Raw genomic sequence first — 20889 nt, forward strand, 5'->3', positions numbered from 1 at the left:
CCCAAATCGGGTTACTTACTCGGACACCAATTAATCACCCTCATAATGTTATTAAACGGTACAGAACCGATTTTTTACCGAATTATAAGCGTAGTTTTAAAACTTACTGGCAGGTATTTGGGCTCTGTTAAAAGGGATTTTTGCCAAAACTAACCCACAACTTGATTTTAACCCCAAACCTATACCCAAACTTGAATCAAATGCAAAACTAACCTAAAAACCTAGTGAAATTACAGCTCAGCCCCTTGTGACCAAACAAAAAACAGAAGCCATTTTTACGAATATAGCCCCAGTAAATCGTCTGAGATGTTGGAAGTCGTCTGGACGATTGAAGTGTAAGTCGTCTGGTACCAGTTTATTTTAAAAATAATTTATAAATCTTGTAAAAAATATATTTTGATGCGTGAAAAATAAAAATCAAGTAATTATAAACAGTTTTAAGTGATATAAATTAAGATATGATAAAATTGATTTGTTTTGAAGATAGATGAGTGGAAGTAGTGAATCATGAAATACTTTGGTTTAGGAGTTTGGCAAACATATGTTGTAGTATTGTATGTATTGTTAGGGTTAGATTTTGGAAAACTAAAATGTTTTTTTCAAAAATTAGTTTTCACATATATGTGTTTATTTCTGTGTATAGTAAACACTTTTCAAGTTTGATTTGATTTTATGAAGTTGTTTAATTAGATAATTAAGTTTAGGGGTTATGTTTAGGATGTGGATGACTTATATTTCAGTCGTCTGTTGAATAATTTACTCGGACGACGTATATTTCAGTCGTCCACATCGTACCGAACCTTTAATTTTACCAATGTACGTTGTAACCTAACCGGATCATTTACCGGACATATAAAAGCTAGTTTAGGGGTTATGTTTAGAGTCTAGACGACTTACATTTCAGTCGTCTGGTGAAGAAATTAAAACAGACGACTTACATAATTCAGTCGTCTGTTTAGACGACTAAACTATACGTCGTCTGGTCAACGCAGAAGTTATTTTTGCAATTGACTTTGAAATCTGTTATTTCGGATGACTAAAAAATAAGTCGTCTACTATTGTTTGGTTAAAAAAAAAACTCCAAAAAAGCTTGACGACTTACATTTCAGTCGTCATAGGTTAGTTTTGCATTTGACTGGATTATTTCAGAAGTTTGACTTTTCTAGACGACTTACATTTCAGTCGTCTAGTGAAAATTAAAATAATAATATTTTTTTTAAAGTAGACGACTTACAGTTTAGTCGTCATAGGTTAGTTTTGCAATTGAAAAATAAAACTTCAAGATTTAATTATATACAGACGACTTATAATTCAGTCGTCCACGAGACGACTGAAATGTAAGTCGTCCAGGATTTACGAGGTTTGACCAGAATCTCGGAAAAAAATCCTGGACGTCTTACAAGTAAGTCGTCTCGTTGACGACTGAATTATAAGTCGTCTGTGTATAATTAAATCTTGAAGTTTTTTTTTTCAATTGCAAAACTAACCTATGACTACTTAATTGTAAGTCGTTTACTTTTTAAAAAATATTATTATTTTAATTTTTGCCAGACGACTGAAATGTAAGTCGTTTGGGGAAGTCAAACTTCTGAAATTATCCAGTCAAATGCAAAACTAACCTATGACGACTGAAATGTAAGTCGTCTAGGTTCTTTGGAAATTTTTTTGAAACCAAACAAAAACAGACGACTTAACTTTCAGTCGTCTCAGGTTACAAATTTCAAAGTCAATTGCAAAAATAACCTCTGCGTTGACCAGACGACTTCCAGGTAAGTCGTCTACAGCCAGACGACTTCCCAAGTAAGTCGTCTGACGAACAGATCTGGAAAAAAACTTGATGTCATACCTTAAATTGGTGAGATAAGTTCCTTAGCATACATAAGGCTTCTCCAGTCACACAGAATCATAAACGAAAGTAACCCACCCAGAATCGTTAGCTTCTATGATTCTATGAACCATAAAAATTTTAGAATCAAAATCTTGAGTTTTTTTAGCTCATTGTGGAGAGAAAGTGAGAGATATGTTGTGCTTAGTTCGCAAGAATGGAAAAAGAAGAAGGGTAAATCGATTTTGGGAGCATTAAGAGCTTCAAATTGGTTGTTGGTTGTGGTATTGATGACAATGGCAATCTTGTAATTACTTGAAGATGATGAGGGTGAGAGAGTAAAAATGTTTTTTTCGAAAAAAAAAAATTGATGGCATTTTCGTAAATTATATGAACTTGTGGGGTGAATAGGGCAAAACCAATTTTCAAAAAAAAAAGAGATAAGCTTTGGGTTTGACTTTAAGTTGTATGTCAATTCTGCAAAAAACCCCTGTTAAAAAGCCTAATTTGAAAAATAATGTAAGAAACGAGAGTTAATTTATAGAACTTTTTAAAACTACGTTTGCTTGCATTAACCGATGTGGGACTTTATTTTTTCTAACTTTTTGTGTTTTTCTTTTATTTATATTTTCACTGAATGTGTCCTAATAAATTAATAATATACTGTTGGTCCAGCTTTTACCAATACAATAAATATATCTTAATAAATCTAAGATGTGTGGTTTTGTTGATACAACATATTTGGGTATTATTCTGGAAAATTAATATAGTTTGTGTTTGAATTTTGTAACCGGATGATATACATTTATTTTAACAATGAAATTTTGTTACAATGAAAATATCTATATAGTTTTCAATGATAGTGTATATACACAAATGAGCAGTTTATCATATATTTTACATTAAATACTTACAGTTGTATTATATATATATATTCAATAATGGATTTTGTAAGAGTTAAATTTAATATAAATTGTTAAAATATATATTTACATTAAATAGTTATTTTTAAATTTTAAATTAAATAAAATTGCCAAAAAAATTAGTCCCCGCGTACTCTCCGATTTTTTGTCAACTCGCTAGGCATCAACTGGCCGTCCGACTCACGCCTAGCGTAGTTTCGAACAGGACTTTTATGTAACCCGAATGAGACTGATTTTGATAAACCCGAGAAACCAAAACCCGACTAGACCAAAGCAAAACCCGATTGGGAGCGGAATGACAAATCCTTCTGTCCTTTTTGCTGACTTGAAAGCCGGTAGCTTTAGAACCACCGTCAAAGTCGGTGAGCATTTGGTCCAGATTTTGGGAGGTCAGAAGTCGTTCTTCTTTTACACTGTTTGGATATTTCAGTTTTAATCTTGGTGTTGGTATTGGATCCTCCTGTAGGTTCCTTTGTATCCATCTGCAATCTTCCAAGACGAAACTGATGTAGGAAAGTAGAGCTTCCACCTCATTTTCAAGAAAGCTTTCAAGTAATTTAACCTCACACTTTTTAAATTTGTTCTGTTTTTGCTATGTACTCATACACGTTTTTCAATCTCTTTGTAGAGATTTTTTCAGTCTCTTTGTACAGATTTATAGATGATGAGGTTGAGAAAGTTAGAAGTTTTGCTATCGATGCAAATATACTGTCTAGAGATGGTTAAAGATATTAGAGTTGTCATCCCTACAAGTTTTTTCAGTTTTTGTTTTACACATCAGACATGTGTTCTGAAATAAGTGAGTGAATAATATTTTTTTGTTGTAGATATCTGGTGCAAATTGCGGTTACATACAATACTGATGCATCCATTTTTGTCACAAAAATTGATTCAGTGGTGACATCCAGCCACAGAACTACTGATGATGAGAAGTCCCCAACTTCAAAGAAAGCTCGCAAAGACCAAAATCCAACTATGACACTTTGCACCTCTGCTGGAACGAAGGAATTCCCAGAAACTACTTCAAACGCACCATTAAATAATGATGTCATCCAGCAACTCTCTATGTCATGCAAGTTGTTTTCACATAGCTTTTGTTTTCCTTTGAAACACTCATATTTTATCAATTATTTTGTTTTAAGTAATTCACAACCTGATGGTTAAATTTCCCAACTGGTTCGTTTCTCTCTGTTATTAATTTCTTACCGAACACCTAAACTTATTATCATAGCCCAAATTCTGGTTTTAAATGGGCTTCTTTCCGTGAAATCCTTTAAACTAACTTCTGAAGTTTTGATATTTGTAGGGTGAAGCATGTGTTCTTGATGTTGGACTCACAATTCAGGTAAATGAATTGCAGTTTGTTGCTTTCTTTGAGGAAGGTTTTGTTATTTATTATGGTTATTTAACCTGAGAAATCTCATTTTTTAGGGGAATGAACCGGAGGCGTTACCGTAGCAGATTTTGTGTTACAATGGATATCAAATAATTCCAAATTAATGTTATTGGAGTTGGAATTGTCCCTTTAACAACACTAGATCGTTTTTCCGCACTACGCGCGGATAATTATTTAAAAAGTTTTACAATAAATTTTGTGGTGTGAAAATAAAATAAATCAGAATTTTTATGTATATAAGCTATGTATTATCTAGGGCATAGTATATGAGGGTAGATATGCTCTGCTTTTTTGTTGTTTGAATGTTGCATATATTTTTTTCTTGCAGTTTTTTTGTAATAATTTTTTTATTAGTTTACTAAAATATCAAAACTGAGTTTAGAATACAAAAACAGCACGGATGATGTCGCGAAGTTGTTTTTAGCTGTGTTTCCTTGATTATTATCTTCTCAGCCGTAGATAGAAGGTGTAGTTCTAGCTCATGCATTGAACTTAACACTTATCTTTCTTTTGAAGTTGTTGATAATTTTAAAGAGTTAATTAAGATTTTGAGTATTATGTTTGAACCTAATAAAAATTTTATGATTACATATCCAATTTATACGTGTATGTAAATTTTATTTCATAAATGGCATTGTTTGACATTTCCTTCTTATTATACAGATTGTGTCATTTTCTAATTTTAATATATATTTAGTGTCAATTTATACGTGTATGTAAATTTTAAATCATATTTTAATTTGTGTGGAAAATGTGAATGAAAATTTAGTAAGAAAGAAATATAGTATTTTATTTTATTTTAAAAGTTATTTGTTTGACCAATTTTAACTGATTTTCTTTTACTGTTTGTGCTTAAATTATTAATATAAATGGATAATTTTAGACAGTAGAAAAATGGATAATTTTAATTTTGAAATTTTTTGGGGAAATTACATGTTTACCACTTTCATGGTACCACTTTTCATTTCTACCACCACTAAAGAAACATTTTCAAAAATACATTCTTCATTAAATGGCAAAAGACTCTTATGTCCTTGTTATTTATATATATAATAAATCATTATTTAAATAATAATAAAAAATATATTAAAAAAGTAAACTTTTTTCTTATGTTTTCGAATTATACTTTTTCAAATTCGAACTTTTTTATAAATTCTTTTTTTGAAATTTTTTTTTCGAGTTCTTTTTTTATTTTTTTCAAATTTCTTTTTAGAAAACGAAAATTATGTTTGAAACTATTTTTTAAATTTTTTTATATATATCTTTTTAATTATTTAATTATATATTTATTAGAATCCTAAATTTCACATTCCAAAAATCCTACCCCACCTCTCAACTCTAAACCCTAAGTCTAGATTAGTTAACCCTATGGATATAATTATCTTTTACCCTTCATTAAAAGTGAGAGTAAAAGTGGTTAGTGTAAACATGAAAAGTAGTACTATGAATGTGTTATTTGTGGCAATTTTCCAAATTTTTTCCATTATATCTTGGAGATAAAGTTTTTATAAAATAAATTTTAGCTATATGAAACTAAAAATAGAGAAGGTAATTTATTGTTATTTTTATTTCATGATTTTTTTTAAGTGTTGATCACGTAATATAATTTTATTTAAAATTTCTATTTTAATTAATCATAATTTTATTATAAATTAAATGTAAATATTAGATATAAATTTTTTTTGGTTCAAAACTATTTCCATACCGTAGTTTCAATATTTTAAATTAAATGTATATAGTTTAGGATTTTAGGGTAAGGGGCATTTACTTTTTATAAGAACTAAACATAAATATTTGGAGTAAAGTCAAATTATTTTTTATTATTATATCAACAATCATAATAAACGGGTTTATAATTATATATTTTTATCAATAGAAACACAACTTTTAGATTCTTTTTTTTAAACCAACTTCAGATTCTTATATTTGAAGAAAGTATTCATGACATATGCCATATGCCATATTTTCAAATATGTAAAGTTCATGGAATATTGGTAGAAGAAATTTTCAATTGATAATTTAATATCATTTGTTGTTTAGCGTAATATCTTTTGTTGTTGTAGTAAAATCCAAAGTAATAATAATTTAAAATCGCTTTACATTTATAAAACCAAAATTTATTATAGTAACATGACTAAATAATAAAGATAACAAAAGTAGGTTGGAGTTGTTATTTTTTTTTGTTGATTTTTTTCTTATAGGTGTGATACTGTTTTCGTATATTGATTTTTCCCTTAACTTTTATAATATTTCTAATAATGTCTATAGGTTTAGTTCTAATTATTATATAAGAAATATAATATGAAAATGCTTGAATTTTAATAGATAAAAACTAATTATTTAACGTAAGAAAATTACTACTTTAAATATTGCTCATTTTGTTTTATAAATATTGTCAATTTAAAAAAGTATGCACACCTGCGTATATAATTAAATTCGAGTATATCTTATAACATACATAAGTTTACATAAAACATAAATAAAGCTAAACACAACTCATCTTTAAGATGTGTAAGTTTAACTACAACACGTATATATGTAGTCTTTGTTAACATTAAGCAAGTTTTAGATCAATAATAATAGGTTTTACAGAAACTATATAGCCTGCTTGTGACAGTAATAAGCATGAATACAGATAACCATAAACACACAAAAACAAAAGCCAAACTGATCAAAATCTTTTATTCCCATTCAATCATTGAAGTAGCTTTTTGATGCAAGTCTTGATCCACACAGTGCTAGGTGGTGTTATGATGTATTAGCATTTGGGGATAGTCTTTACGAAATATGGAACACCACACAAAAGAAAGGTTCCTCAAATCAAAAATTCCTGAAGGTCAAGAAGCATACATAAAACCGATACTTTCCTGAGATACTGCACAAGGTACTAACTATGAATGTTAAGGCTAGGAGCGAGAGACTCACAGAGTGTGGAGTGTTGTATTTTTTACCAAGTGAATCACCATTTTTCACCACTTGAACACCAAGCGTTGCATGAATCGTAGACGGATACACATCTCCCATTTCCAAGACGCGGGATTAAGCGAGATGAATCCCATCACAAAATCTGAATGAGCCTCTGTGATTTTCCCTACTACTGCAGTGTAGTCTCATGTAGCAAGGTTACCAGCAGACCGTTGCAAGTCTGTTCGCTCCTTCCTGCCGAAGAAAGTCAAAACCAAGAGAAGTCGTTCAAATTTAGTAAACTATCCCGAAGATACTCAAAATTATCTGCAGAAAACAAATAAGATCATCATTCTGCGTATGGTTTATTAAGACAGTTTGTGATTGTTTCTAAAGTTCTGTACCTATTAGACCATTCTTCAAGACACTCGTTGTCCTTGTGGTGATCAAACTCGTGAGTCAAACTCGTTTGTACACGGAAATTCGATTGTCTCTAGTGTCTACACAAAACAAAGTAAGCATACATGTGGCCTGGAAAACATAAGTGGTGTTGAGTGATCATGTCTGAGTCATAGTCAAAGAAAGAATCAGAAAATATCAGCATAGTGTTTGAAACATAAGAAACTCCAATTTATAATGCATAAGGATGATCTGTCTTAACCTTAAATGATGTATCCAAGATAAGCAGATCTAGTTGTCCAGCACCAGATTTTGATATAACTGTGTGCTCCAAAGACAATAGCGTCTGAGATATCTTCTTTGAGAGAAAGAAAAACAACACCCACTAAGCAATCTGTTACACTTACTATACTCAGTGCAGAGAGGAAGGCGTGAAACATCGAATATATAAGCCACTCTTGATTTTTCTCCAAAAAGGAAACTAAGACGGACATAGTCTTCTCCATCCATCACCGACGGCATAACTAATGATGGAGATTCAACATAGATGCAGCAGGGAGACATTAAAGAGGCTTTGATTAACTTGCTGGAAGTGGCCTGAATGATAAGTTTGCAGCTTAAAATGGCTTCTCATAATCTTCTTTGATTACTCTCCAACCCAGCTGTTCTACTCGCCTAGCTTGTTGGCCTTTTTAAGTTTCACTTGAACTAAATACGGAAACTTCACAGCAAGGCTGTTTTCAGAAAAGAATGAGATTAAACGTCTAAAATGTCAGACATAAATTTCCAATGGCCATAAAGATGTCATTATTACCTATCCATAGCATATTGGTTTACAAAAATTGGAGTAAGATCTATATCATTGGTAGGACTGAACGGTTGCACAGTACGTATATCATCTAAGCAAAGGACACTGTCATTTTATTGTCTCTAGCGTCTACAAAAAAAAGTAAGCATATATAAACAATAGAAGGAGAAAAAATTCATAATCTTTCAAAATAAAGCTAACCGGGGTGTTGTGGAATCTTGTTGCAGTCACAATGAAAGAAAGAATTTGAAAACATCAGCATACAGTAACACAAGAAAATTCAAACGTATAATGAATAAGGATGATCTGTGCTACCTTCTATAAAGTATCCAAGATAAGCATATCCAATTGTTAACCACTTCCACCAGATTTTGATATTGTTGTGTGATCCAAAGGCAATCTGAGATATCATTTTTGAGAATATCAAACACACACGCACTAAGAAATTAGTAACATTTACCATACTCGGTGCTTGGAGGAAAGGAAACAACGACAGACATAGTTTTTTCCATTCATCACCTACATCATAAATAAAGATTGAATTTCTACATAGATCAAGCAGGGATCACTATTTCTGAAGAGGCTTAGAGTAACATACTGGAAGTGGCGTGAATGAGAAGTCTGAAGCTACATATGGATTCTCACAATCTTCTCTGATTGGTAATTGCTTTCCCATAATGAAACGGAATCGCATCTCAGACTATTTAATCCAGAGGTGTCATCGAAGAACAGAGCCGCCGGTGCCTTCCCCGTTGATATGGACGTTTCCTTGCCATGTACTTAAGGGATTATTGAATTAGAATTTAAGGGAAGCTATCAATATCGTTAGAATAATATTTCATACATGTATTTGTCGTATGAGAACGATGAACGTGAAGAGGAGTCGGTTTTAGAGTGCTTGCTGCTGCTAAATTGATTAGGTTGGCGTTTCTAAGAAGTGTTTTAGAGAAAGGGATTATTTAGGAGAAAAACAAAAGGGAGGTGGAGAGATACATCTCGTATAAATGAAGGTGTAAAGAGCAGGAATCAATGATTTACAATGGGTGATTATTGCATAGTAACGGAGATTTGGAGAGAGTGGAAACGATGGCGATGGAGAGAAGAGTTGGAGACGAAGAAAGAGTAAGAAAGATTTCAAATGGGCCACATCCAAATTTTATAAACCCAAAATATTAGGTCTATTTGCAATTCAATGTCGACAAAGAGGAAAGTGAAGTGGTATAAAGAAAGCTTATGATTGGTTGATTTTTCTTGCTGAGGTGGACACCCTCTCTATTGAGGATATGCAACTTTTAGTATAGTATAGATTTAACCGAAAAACTTATATTAGCTGGGTTATAAATACAGAAAATTTGTTGAAATAATTTAGTCTCTAATTTATAGTGATGTAATTGTGAGTTTTTTGATGTAGAAAATAATATAACATTTAAACCGCTGATTTTTGAAAGAAAAAAAAACGTTAAGTAAGGTTGTAAATTTAAAGGGGAATGGTCCATTAAAGAAACTAACTGAAAACAAAAATTATAAAAAGTTGTAAGTAAAATGTAACATATCTATAGTCCAACTAATCAAATACCATAACTAAAAATTAATTAATTTTTGTTTATTTTCTCATCGTCTTATATATATTTTCTAATAAAAAAAAATTTGAAACTGAAAATCGAATTTCATAAGACAAAAAATTAAAAAGAAGTATATAATTATATAACTACTTATATTTTTAGAATAGATTATACTATTTATATATTCAATAAACATACAAAATATATAATCAAAATTAAAATTTAAACAAAAAAATGGGCGTAGCCCGAACCGTCCCTAGTCTATAATATAAAGTTGACTTCTCTTCCTTCTCATGCTGTCACCTCAGCACTACCTTCTCCTTTTGTCTCCACGTATGCTCTTCTTTTTATAAATTGTAGCTCTTTGTTTTCAAGCAGAAAACGTTCTTGGCCTACTCTATGTTATCTTCATTACACCTATGAAGTTGTTCCGTCTGAAACCCCAAACAATTCAATCACATCTTTTCTCCTATTCTGAATCGTTTCGATTTCCTCGATGATCACCTCTAATCTACGTCCTGCTGGTAACGCTCCCGATCGACCTTGATACTGCAAAATGTTGTTCTTTAGCCGGAGCTTCTAGCTCTAGTGGTAAAGGGCTTATAGCTGTGAGTACCGCCACCTGGGTTCGAATCCCGGCCACTGGGAAATTAACATTTTGGCATCGCCAGGGACAGAGGACCGACACGTGGCAACACGTGACTAGTCTGGATCACTTCTGTGGGTCCAGGATACCTCTGTATAATTCAAAAAAAAATGTTGTTATTTATTGCATTTAATCATAGCTCCCACTACTTTGTCTTTAATTCATTCTCACCTCCTTCAACAGTCATGTAATCTTATATAGACCCACAACGAGTTGTTCCCATTGTATTCTCTTCTCCTGCTTTTCGTATCTTATTACCATTTCTCTTCACACCGGTTCTGAAAATGATGAAACAACTGGTTCTTTATACTGAGTTGTAGGCAGGCCGGTGTTGTCAGGCTGTAGTCACCTGGACGACAAGAAATGTGAAGAAAGAAGGCGACCTTAGGGGTGTCAATATGGTTTTGGTTGATGCGAAGGTAGTTGCTATTTTAGTTATTTAGTTTAGCTTTATGTTTAACAGCAGCACTAAGTTTTTTTTTTTTGCTTTAATTACCTTCGGTTATGGCAGGTAACTCCGATTCAGGCCTCAATTATCGTGCATGACTCAATGCATTCCAACACATAAGACTTGAACTGGACATCTCTTCTTTGCTCTTAAACAATTGTCTTTTTGTTTATGTCCAGGGAAGTAATAACCACCCTTGCACTGACATGCTTGGAGCTGTAACAGTCAGAACTACAGAAATCACCGTCACCAGCGATAAAAAAAATTTTCATTTTTGCTCTGCATGTACTCATTCTTTATTTTCCCAAGTCATTTCATTTTTTTTGTCTGGTTAACATTCTTTCGTTTTTATGTGATTTAAAACTGAAACCATATTTGATTCAATGAAAATGAGAAACAAGGAAGTAAAGAGATAGAGGAACTGGAAAACCAAAAAGTTTGATGATAGTAATTGTTGATAAGCTTGAAGTGGCTTAAGGATCATGCTATCTATTTGGGAAATGCTATCTATTTGGGAAATAGGAAAGTCCTTTAATAATTAGGAGTATCTAATTATCTTATGTTAAGTGTGGTTAGGACTTTATGATTCCTATATATATCAATGTCGATGATAGACATTATGTGTGAATTGTGTGTGATTTGATAGCTTAAGTTTTGTGGAGTTTCTTAAGCATTAATAAGAGAGTATTTTTATTTGAAGTTTGATCTTTGGTTTTTGAAGTTGCGATTCTATATTTGGTATCAGAACAAACTAGAATCCTTGGCAAAGAGATAACATACGATTGTTACCATGGGAGAAGTCAAAGAGAAAATCGAGTTGAGTAATAAACATGCCGGCTCTACCACCATCAAGTTTCCGGTGTTGAACTCTACAAATTATACAGTCTGGGAAATGAGGATGAAGATAGCAATTAAAGTCAACAAATTTTGGGAGGCAATCGACCCCGTGAGCAAAGCAGAAGACAAGAACAATATGGCTATTGCCCTCTTGTTCCAATCAATACCTGAGGCGTTAACCTTGCAAGTTGGAGACTTAGACACAGCAAAATCGGTTTGGGATGCCATAAAGGCACGTCATGTTGGACCTGAGAGAGTGCATGAGGCCAGACTACAAACTTTGATGGCGGAGTTCGACAGGCTCAAGATGAAAGATGGAGATACTATTGATATGTTTGTCAGCAAATTATCCGAAATATCTTGAAAATCCGCCTCCTTAGGAGAAATAATTGAAGAGCCAAAGCTTGTCAAGAAATTCTTGAAGAGCTTGCCAAAAAGAAGTATATTCACATATTGATATCACTCAAATTACCCTAAAGAGTGAATTTACTCTCTCAAAAAGATGTTCAGTTACAACAGTACTTAGGGATCGAATCCACAAGGAGCTAGGGAACCTAATAAATCTAATGGGATTTGTTAAGTTGGATGGTTTAATGATTAAAATGTAAATTTGCAGTTTTGTTGAGCAAGTAATTGCTCGATTGATTGGTTGAGGTTTTGGTGCTTCAAAGAAAATAGCTAGATTTAGGGTTTTTATTCAGGGAACTTGGAATTATAATCATAGAGATGCCTAATGAGTTGCATGCATGATAATGTATAACTCAACTACGAAACAACAAGTCAATCAGCTCTCGCGTTTCTGGACTTGTCTACTAACTAGATCTAATGACCCAAACAAATGTGTTCGATAAATAGCAAGTTTCGATCGATTATCCTATAAAGATATCGATCGATACACCTTTTACTCCGTCGATCGATTATCCAGTATAGATATCGATCGACACACTTCTAGTTAAGCTTTATGCGTGGGTTGAATGATGCTCACTAAACTCACTAGATCAGCTCTCGCCTTACTCTTAGCAAGAAACTTAGCTCAATTAGAATGGTTTCAGGATGAGAATGAAGCTATCGCTTTTATCTAACAATCCTAGGACAAGTTCTAGGTAGCTAATCTAGAATCATGCATTAATGATAATCCCAATGTTTATTATCACAATTCAGCAATCTATTGTTGGGGCTAATCCCTGATAACCTATTTAAACCCTAAAATCTAACAATGAAACTACTCAGACACGGCCAAGTAATTCATAACAACAATTAGGTAAAAAACCTTTATTAGAATAGTAAATAGATATCAATGGAGTTTCAATCACAAATATAACTTTGGATCTTCTCTCCAATTTATCAAAATCCTAAAAACCTTTTGCTGATAATAATAAAACAAGAAACACAAGAAAACACATTTTGCCTCTAACATGGTGGCAAAGCTTATATAATTAGGTTAAAACCCGCCAGGGGTAATCTTGTAAATTGGTGAAGACTTGGGCTTCAAGTCGGCTGTGACCAAACGGGCTTTTGTGCGCTTCGCTGTCGATCGATGTTCTGATGTGAACATCGATCGATATAAGTTCCTTAATATCGATGGTCGAGCTCGATGGTCATCTCAGGTGCTTGCTCCAAATATCTCCAAAATGCTCCAAAATCATCACTTATCTCCAAATCACATCTGATCTTATAAATATAGTAAATAGACTTTATAAATTAGTAGTAAAAACACCTATATACGATGGGTGAAAGTGGGTCAAATACATGGTCTATCACATAGTTGCTTCTCTTGAACAAGGTCTCGACCTTAATACAACAAGCTTTGAGGATATTGTAGGTCGACTTAAAGCGTATGAAGAAAGAATCACTGCAGAAGAAGAAGATACACATGATGATTCTGGAAAGTTGATGTATACAGACTCTTCGAACCAAGAAAACTATGGCAACAACTATAGCAATTGAGGTCGAGGACGTGGATGGTCTAACTGGAGAGAAATAGGCCACGGGCGCTACTGGGTATTTTCAACAGAGAAGGGTAGCTTATGGACAAGGAAGAGGAGGAGACGCTTCACACATCACGTGTTTTAGGTGTAACAAACTTGGACATTACGTTCAAGACTGCCCAGACCTAAAGCTAAAGCTTCAAGAGACCATTTAAAAAAAGGATGAAGATACTCAAGAAGCAGACACATTAATGATGAAGAAGTAGTCATCCTAAACGAAAGAAAAGTAAACCCTAGCACCTTTGAAACCGAAGGTGATACGAAGGATGTGTGGTATCTCGACAATGGCGCCAGCAACCACATGAGTGGTAATCGTCGATTATTTTATGAGCTTGATGAAACCATTACCGGGAAAGTGAGGTTTGGAGATGATTCACGAGTTGACAAAGTAGGCAAAGGTTCAGTTCGTTTCATAATAAATGGAGGAGACAAGAAAGTTTTAAACAATGTCTATTACATATCGGCATTGCAAAGCAACATCGTGAGTTTTGGACAAGCCACCGAGGTGGGATGCGAAGTGAACATGAAGGGCAACACGTTGACGTTACTAGATCGGACAGGGCAGCTGATGGTCAAGACAACAAGAGCAAATAACCGCTTATACAAGGTCACACTCCATGTCCACGCCGTTCAATGTTTACAAATAAATTCCTCAACGAACTCGTCGATGTGGCACACACGTTTGGGCCATATTAATAGAGATACAATAAGACTGATGGTTAACAAAGACTTTGTGATCGGAGTTCCTGATATTGATCACAGATGTGTGCCTCACGCTTACGAGGAAAACAGACCCGAAAGCCCTTTCCACAAGCAACACCATACATAGCATCTAAACCTCTCGAGCTTGTTCATGCTGACCTTTACAGTCCTATAACTCCAGCGACACGCAAGAGATATGTTTTCCTGCTTATTGATGATCACTCACGATATATGTGGACAGTACTGCTGAAAGAAAAGAGTGAAGCATTTGAAAAGTTCAGAAGTTTTAAGCAACTTGCTGAACAAGAAACACAAGCCGAGATAAAAACGCTCTGAACCGATAGAGAATGTGAGTTTGTTTTAATGAATTCCAGACCTACTGCGATAAGAACGGCATCAAGCGACATCTAATCGCACTTTATTCACCGCAGCAGAACGGAGTGGTTGAACGATGCAATCAGACGTTGCTAGATATGAAAAGGAGCATCTTAAAGCACATGAATATGCCGAATCAACTTTGGGGCAAAGCAATAAGGCACGCAACCTACTTGATAAACAGAGTGGCAACAAGATCATTGGAGGGAAGCACTCCGTATGAAGCACCAAGAAAGAGAAAACCAAATCTTTCTCACCTGAAAGTGTTCAGATGTGTTTGCTACGCTGCAACTAATACGGCTAGAAGAAAGAAACTAGATGATAGATTGCGTGTCCTGGTGCAACTTGGAGTTGAGCCGGGATCAAAGCCATATCGCCTTTATGATCCAAAGAGTAGACAAATAGTTGTGAACCATGATGTTTTGTTTGACGAAGAGAAGGAATGGATTTGGAACTCCAAAGAACACGTGAGCGACAATGATCATGGAGAATTTGAGATAAGTACAAAACGTTTAACTGACGTAGAAGAAGAAGATCCAGCTATAGAAAGTGAGGATGAGAGTATACCTGAGGTCGATGAAGAACTTGAGGACCAAGTCAAAGATGAAGAAGACAACTCTCAGCCAAGACCTAGAAGATCAACGAGGACATCAAACCAACCTTCTTATCTCGATGATTACGTTCTTCTTGCCGAAGTGGAGAGCGAGCGACTGTTAATGGTAATTAACGACAAACCATGGGATTTTAATGAGGCTAAGGAGTTAGAGGTCTGGATAGAAGCATGCAAAGATGAGATCCTCCTCAATAGAGAAGGACAACACGTGGGATCTTGTAGAACTCCCTAGAGGAGTGAAACCTATAGGAGTAAAGTGGGTTTTCAAGATCAAACGTAATGCTGATGGAACTATTAGTAAATACAAAGCTCGGTTGGTAGCCAAAGGGTATGTTCAGCGTCATGGAGTAGACTACGATGAAGTATTCGCTCCAGTAGCTCGTATTGAGACCATTAGGTTAATCATCGCATTGGAAGGATCTCACGGCTGGGAGATACATCATCTTGACGTTAAAACCGCGTTCCTTCACGGAGAGCTAAAGGAAGAAGTATTCGTTAAGCAACCAGAGGGGTTCATTGTTCCAGGAGAAAAGCATAAGGTGTACAAGCTCAAAAAGGTTCTTTATGGTTTACGTCAAGCACCTAGGGCCTGGAACATAAAGCTTAATCAGATTCTGTGTGGACTAGGCTTTAAGAGATGCTCAAAGGAGCCATCTCTTTATCGAAAGGAAGCAAAGTAGGAGCTCCTCATTGTGGTGGTATATGTGGACGACTTGCTTGTTACATGATCCTCTCTTAACGCTATTTTTGTGTTCAAACAAGAGATGGCCACAAAATTCGAGATGAGTGACCTTGGCAAGCTAACATATTACTTGGGAATAGAAATTGTGGAATACAATTGCTGTATTATACTCAAGCAAGACAGGTATGCACGAAAAATCTTAGAGGAAGCCGGAATGGGGTAGTGTAACTTAGCTCATGTGCCGATGGAGCTAAACGCACAGTTCTCAAAATCTCAAGACGAAGATAGGACTGATGAAACAGAGTACCGTCGACGTATTGGTTGTCTCCGATACTTACTCCACACCCGTCCTGACCTATCCTTTAGCGTTCGAGTTCTTAGCAGGTATATGCAGGAACCTAAAGAGTCTCATGGTGCAACTTTAAAGGCGATATATTAGGTGTCAGCTAAAACATGCTTTTGGTTGCCTGGCACGCGTTGCCGTTTTCTATGCATTTTTATGCTTCTTTCTACACTTGACTTCTTTCTTTTACTCTCAAGGTTCTGGTTCGTTTTAGTGCGGATCACATGCTAGTCCATGGAATCAGAGTTACCTACTAAATTTTCATTAGTCTTTTTGTGAGATTGCAATGAATTGAGGGGGTTCTTGCTTCGGAATTCATGAAGAGATTGCAGATATGTGGAAACTTCCTTGGATGTTGCAAACTCATGCCCATCAAGACTGTATATAGTACACATAAACCAAAAGCAATATAAATTCAGGAACCACTGGTTGATAACGGAAGCAAGAAAATTACTTGATAATCCAACACCATATTGTCCCATCCTCACAGCCATCAAGACTTTTATAAATGTTCCAGATTTTATAAAATTCAGATGATCATGAGATTTTTAGTAAGAACCTTTAATATGGATATTAACATTGACATGTTCCTTAGTGGTTAAAACTTGACTGTACGTTTCTCTCCTCCATTCTAAATTTCTAATGAAGATCTTAAACTTTATATAGCAGTGAACATGACCTGATCGCAACAACGCTATTAAAGCTCAGACAACCGTATTTGAAGTAATTTTCATTTATAAACAATAGAGGAACTTTGTTAGTCGGAACTAAAATCTCTGAGAATTAAAAGATTGAAACAGGGAAGAGAAAGAAAAACGATAGACGTGATGCAATCGACTTTAAGCTAAGGTCCTCCTTAGCTCTGAAGCTATGCAATGCGTGGGTGGATCCTTCTGAGTTGAGGAGCCGAACAAAACAGTAGTAACAGTTGGTTGAGCTGGAGCAGAATCACTAACTTCAACAATCCCACCACTATCACTCGTAGCTTTTTTCTCAGATGCATCACGGAGAATCATATTAGATGACTTAGTTGAAGGAGAGGGATATGCATTGAATGAGTAATCGTGTTAGGAGTCAAGAAAGTCGTTAATGACAACGATTGGATGCATCCCGTAATGGTTGCAGTTTCCCTTTGCCATCAGGAAGAAATCAAAACAAAACGACACTACCGCCAGCTTGATCCGGAGATATGCCGTGAATTTTTGTTTCCCATAACCCTTCTAAAACTCCGAGGTCAGTTTATCAAAGATGATGAGGCTGAAGAACAGCATGAGCCGCAACAATCTTTTTATTTTTCTTTTTGTCACCGAGCCGTAGGAATGGCAATTGGGACAACCCGCCCCGCCGTGGCCCGCCCCGTTGCGGTCTCTATCTCTGGCGGATCTTTGCGGGCCAGCCCGCCGTAACCCGCGGTTCCCAAACCTCTACCCAAACCCGCCTTGCTTGCTACATAGGAATTTGCGGTCCGGCCCGCGGGTAGTGAAAATGCAGTCCTCATTAGTTCTCTTCTTCTCATTGACCTTGAGACATCTCAGAACTCATCGCAAATCAAATAGTTCTCAAAAAGACAGAAAAAGAAGAATGGAAGTGATGAGCTTAGCTGCTCCATCTTCACAAAGAAAATTCACTGGCTGCTTCTTAAGCGCACCAATAAGCCCACGAAGAACCATAGTGGTACAGAGAGTACAAGGAGGAGGCAAAAAGAAACTTCTCCGAACGTTATTTGATTCCTTTCGATTGGGAAGAGAATCAAGGCAGTCCGAGGAAGATCACTGACAATGAAGAAGATACTGTTGATGATAAACAAAAAGTTAAGAGTTTTACAAGAGTTTCCCATGATAGTTCGTGCCTCTGTTTCTCTGTTTGAAGAGCTCGTTACCGTCACTGCTGATAGTATCACAAACAACTTGTAGTTACCAAACACGTTGTAGAGTTGTAGAATTGTAGACTCATAAGAGAGAATAACTGAAAACTTCAACTAGATACTAATGATGGCCTTATACTAGACTATTTAACTTTTGAGTTTTGACACTAATGAATATCATGTACGTACCATAAAGATAAGCTCTAACGTAGATGAAACTAGTAGCAAACTATGGGAGAGAACAAGTTAGACTGGTTAGTAAACATTATAAGTTTATAACTATCATTATCAAGCAACTTATAAGACAAATGACAATTAACAATAAAACTTTAAAACAATCAAAATTTCAAACAAAACAGTTCATACATAAAAAAAAAAAAAACAAAACTGATAAAGACACACGGGTCTCGAATGCCCCGCAAACCCGCGTCGACCCGCCCCGCATTGGCCCATACCCGAAATTGACCAACCCGCAAGACCCGCAATATCTCGGGCCTAAGATATATAAGCCCAAACCTGCCCCGCAGTGGGACTTTACGGGCCAAGCCCGCGGGTTAAGGTAACTCGGCGAGCCGTAACAATCAAAGGTCACGACCTTGAAGACGAAGTGTGACTATGGGGCTTTGATAATGATTCCATCAGCCCAGTTAAGAAGCGTATTAAGCCCATTCAGTTAATCCCGTTAAACCCAAATAGAAGCATAACGAAAAGTTAAAAATAAACAAAGTACGGATACGTGTAACGCTAGGAAAAGAGGAATTAATGACGTGGAGGCACATGAGGGAGGCAAACAATACATATTAGTATAGATTTTAAGATATATTTTTAAATCTTAATGTAATTTCCATTTTTTAAATTGAGTATTTACTTATATTATATATTTATTTATTATTTATTTTTCTTTATATTGTGTATTTCTATTTCTTATACTTTCTATTTACTAGTAATAATTTTATATTTTAAGATAGATTTATATTTTAAGATAGATGTTTAAATACTAATGTTTTCTATTTTTTTTAATTGTGTATTTCCTTTTCTTATACTTTCTATTTGCGTAATATCTATATTTTACATTTTAATATAGATGTTTAAGTCTTAATATACTTTTTCCATTATTTTTAAGTTGTGTATTTCTTTTTCTTATACTTTCTATTTACTTAATATCTATATTTTACATTTTAAGATAGATGTTTAATATTTAATGTACTCTTTCCATTTTTTAAAAATTGTGCATTTACTTATTATTGTATATATAATTTGTATATTTATATATTTATAATATTTACTTATTATTTATTTTTCTATATATTGAGTATTTCTCTTTCTTATACTTTATATTTAGTTAATGTCTATATTTTATATTTTAAGATAGATGTTTAAATCTTTGTGTATCTTTTCATTTTTAATGTAAAACGGCAATGTTTAATAGAAGAATTTGGACAAATAGTCAAATAGTTATATTTATGTTTTTTTTCTTTTTTTTATAAAATGGTAATGTTACATTATGGAGATAAGCCGTCTTTGCATTGTACATGTTCTAAGAGCCTTCACAATATACTTGGTATCTATATACCATTGTTAATGAATATTCTTTTATTTTATCCAAAAATTGCAAGGCTAGGCTGACCCATGATTTTCCACCTAAATTTTTTCATAACCGCAGTGAACCATAAATTAGAGGGACTAGTGAGAGATTATACGATATACCAAGTGTCCAAGTGACTTCAATACTCTCAACGCAGATGGAGTCCGTCGAGTCGAATGAGAGCGTTGAGAGAAAAAAACTCGATGTTCTGTTTCTTAACCCCCATCAATGTTCGAGAAGAGTGAGTTAGCAGAAAGTTCAAGCCAAATATTGTAACCAAGCCCATTAGCTCATTGTATCTAGGGTTATTGCAAGAGAGGTTCCACATAAATATTGTGTAATGAGAATCTATTGATGGAACCTTGGCTGTCTCTTTGAGCAGCCTCTTTGAAATCCTTTAATGACATCAATCAAACGTTTGTGTTCTTGAAGACAAGTCTAAAAGTTTTCTTTCTCTTTACTTTCTTTGCATATAATATATTAAAGTACACAAGACAAGCCCAAGACAATACCAACAAGCCCATTTCTATGTTATAAACCCATGTGTGTTAGGGTTCCTTTGCAAGTGAGTTAGTAGTATAAATATGATTGTAATGTGTTGTGACAAAGAAACTTTTCTGCCGGGAAAGGCAGCCTCACTTCTCCTTAATGAAATATCAATTTAAGTTCTTGTGTTCTTGGTGACAAAGCTAAAGCTTCTTCCTTTCTTTATTTCTCTGCATAATAAAGCTCTTTGAGCTATGTCTTTATCTCTTTAGTTTATGTTCAATAAAGACCTTAAACACACAAATCCATTCTGTTCTTGAAATGTTAACATGGTATCAGAGCTTCAGTCGGTTCATGGAACTTCTGGGTTTTTAATCTCTTGAGCTCACCACAGCTTTCTCCTCACGTGAAGCTACCGTTTCTCTCTCCTCACAGACCATCAATCACGGCATACAAAGCATCTTCTCAACTGGTTCTGCTTCTCACCACAACCGTTGGATTTG

Source organism: Brassica napus, chromosome A5 (assembly GCF_020379485.1).
Source record: "Brassica napus cultivar Da-Ae chromosome A5, Da-Ae, whole genome shotgun sequence".
Lineage (NCBI taxonomy): Eukaryota > Viridiplantae > Streptophyta > Magnoliopsida > Brassicales > Brassicaceae > Brassica > Brassica napus.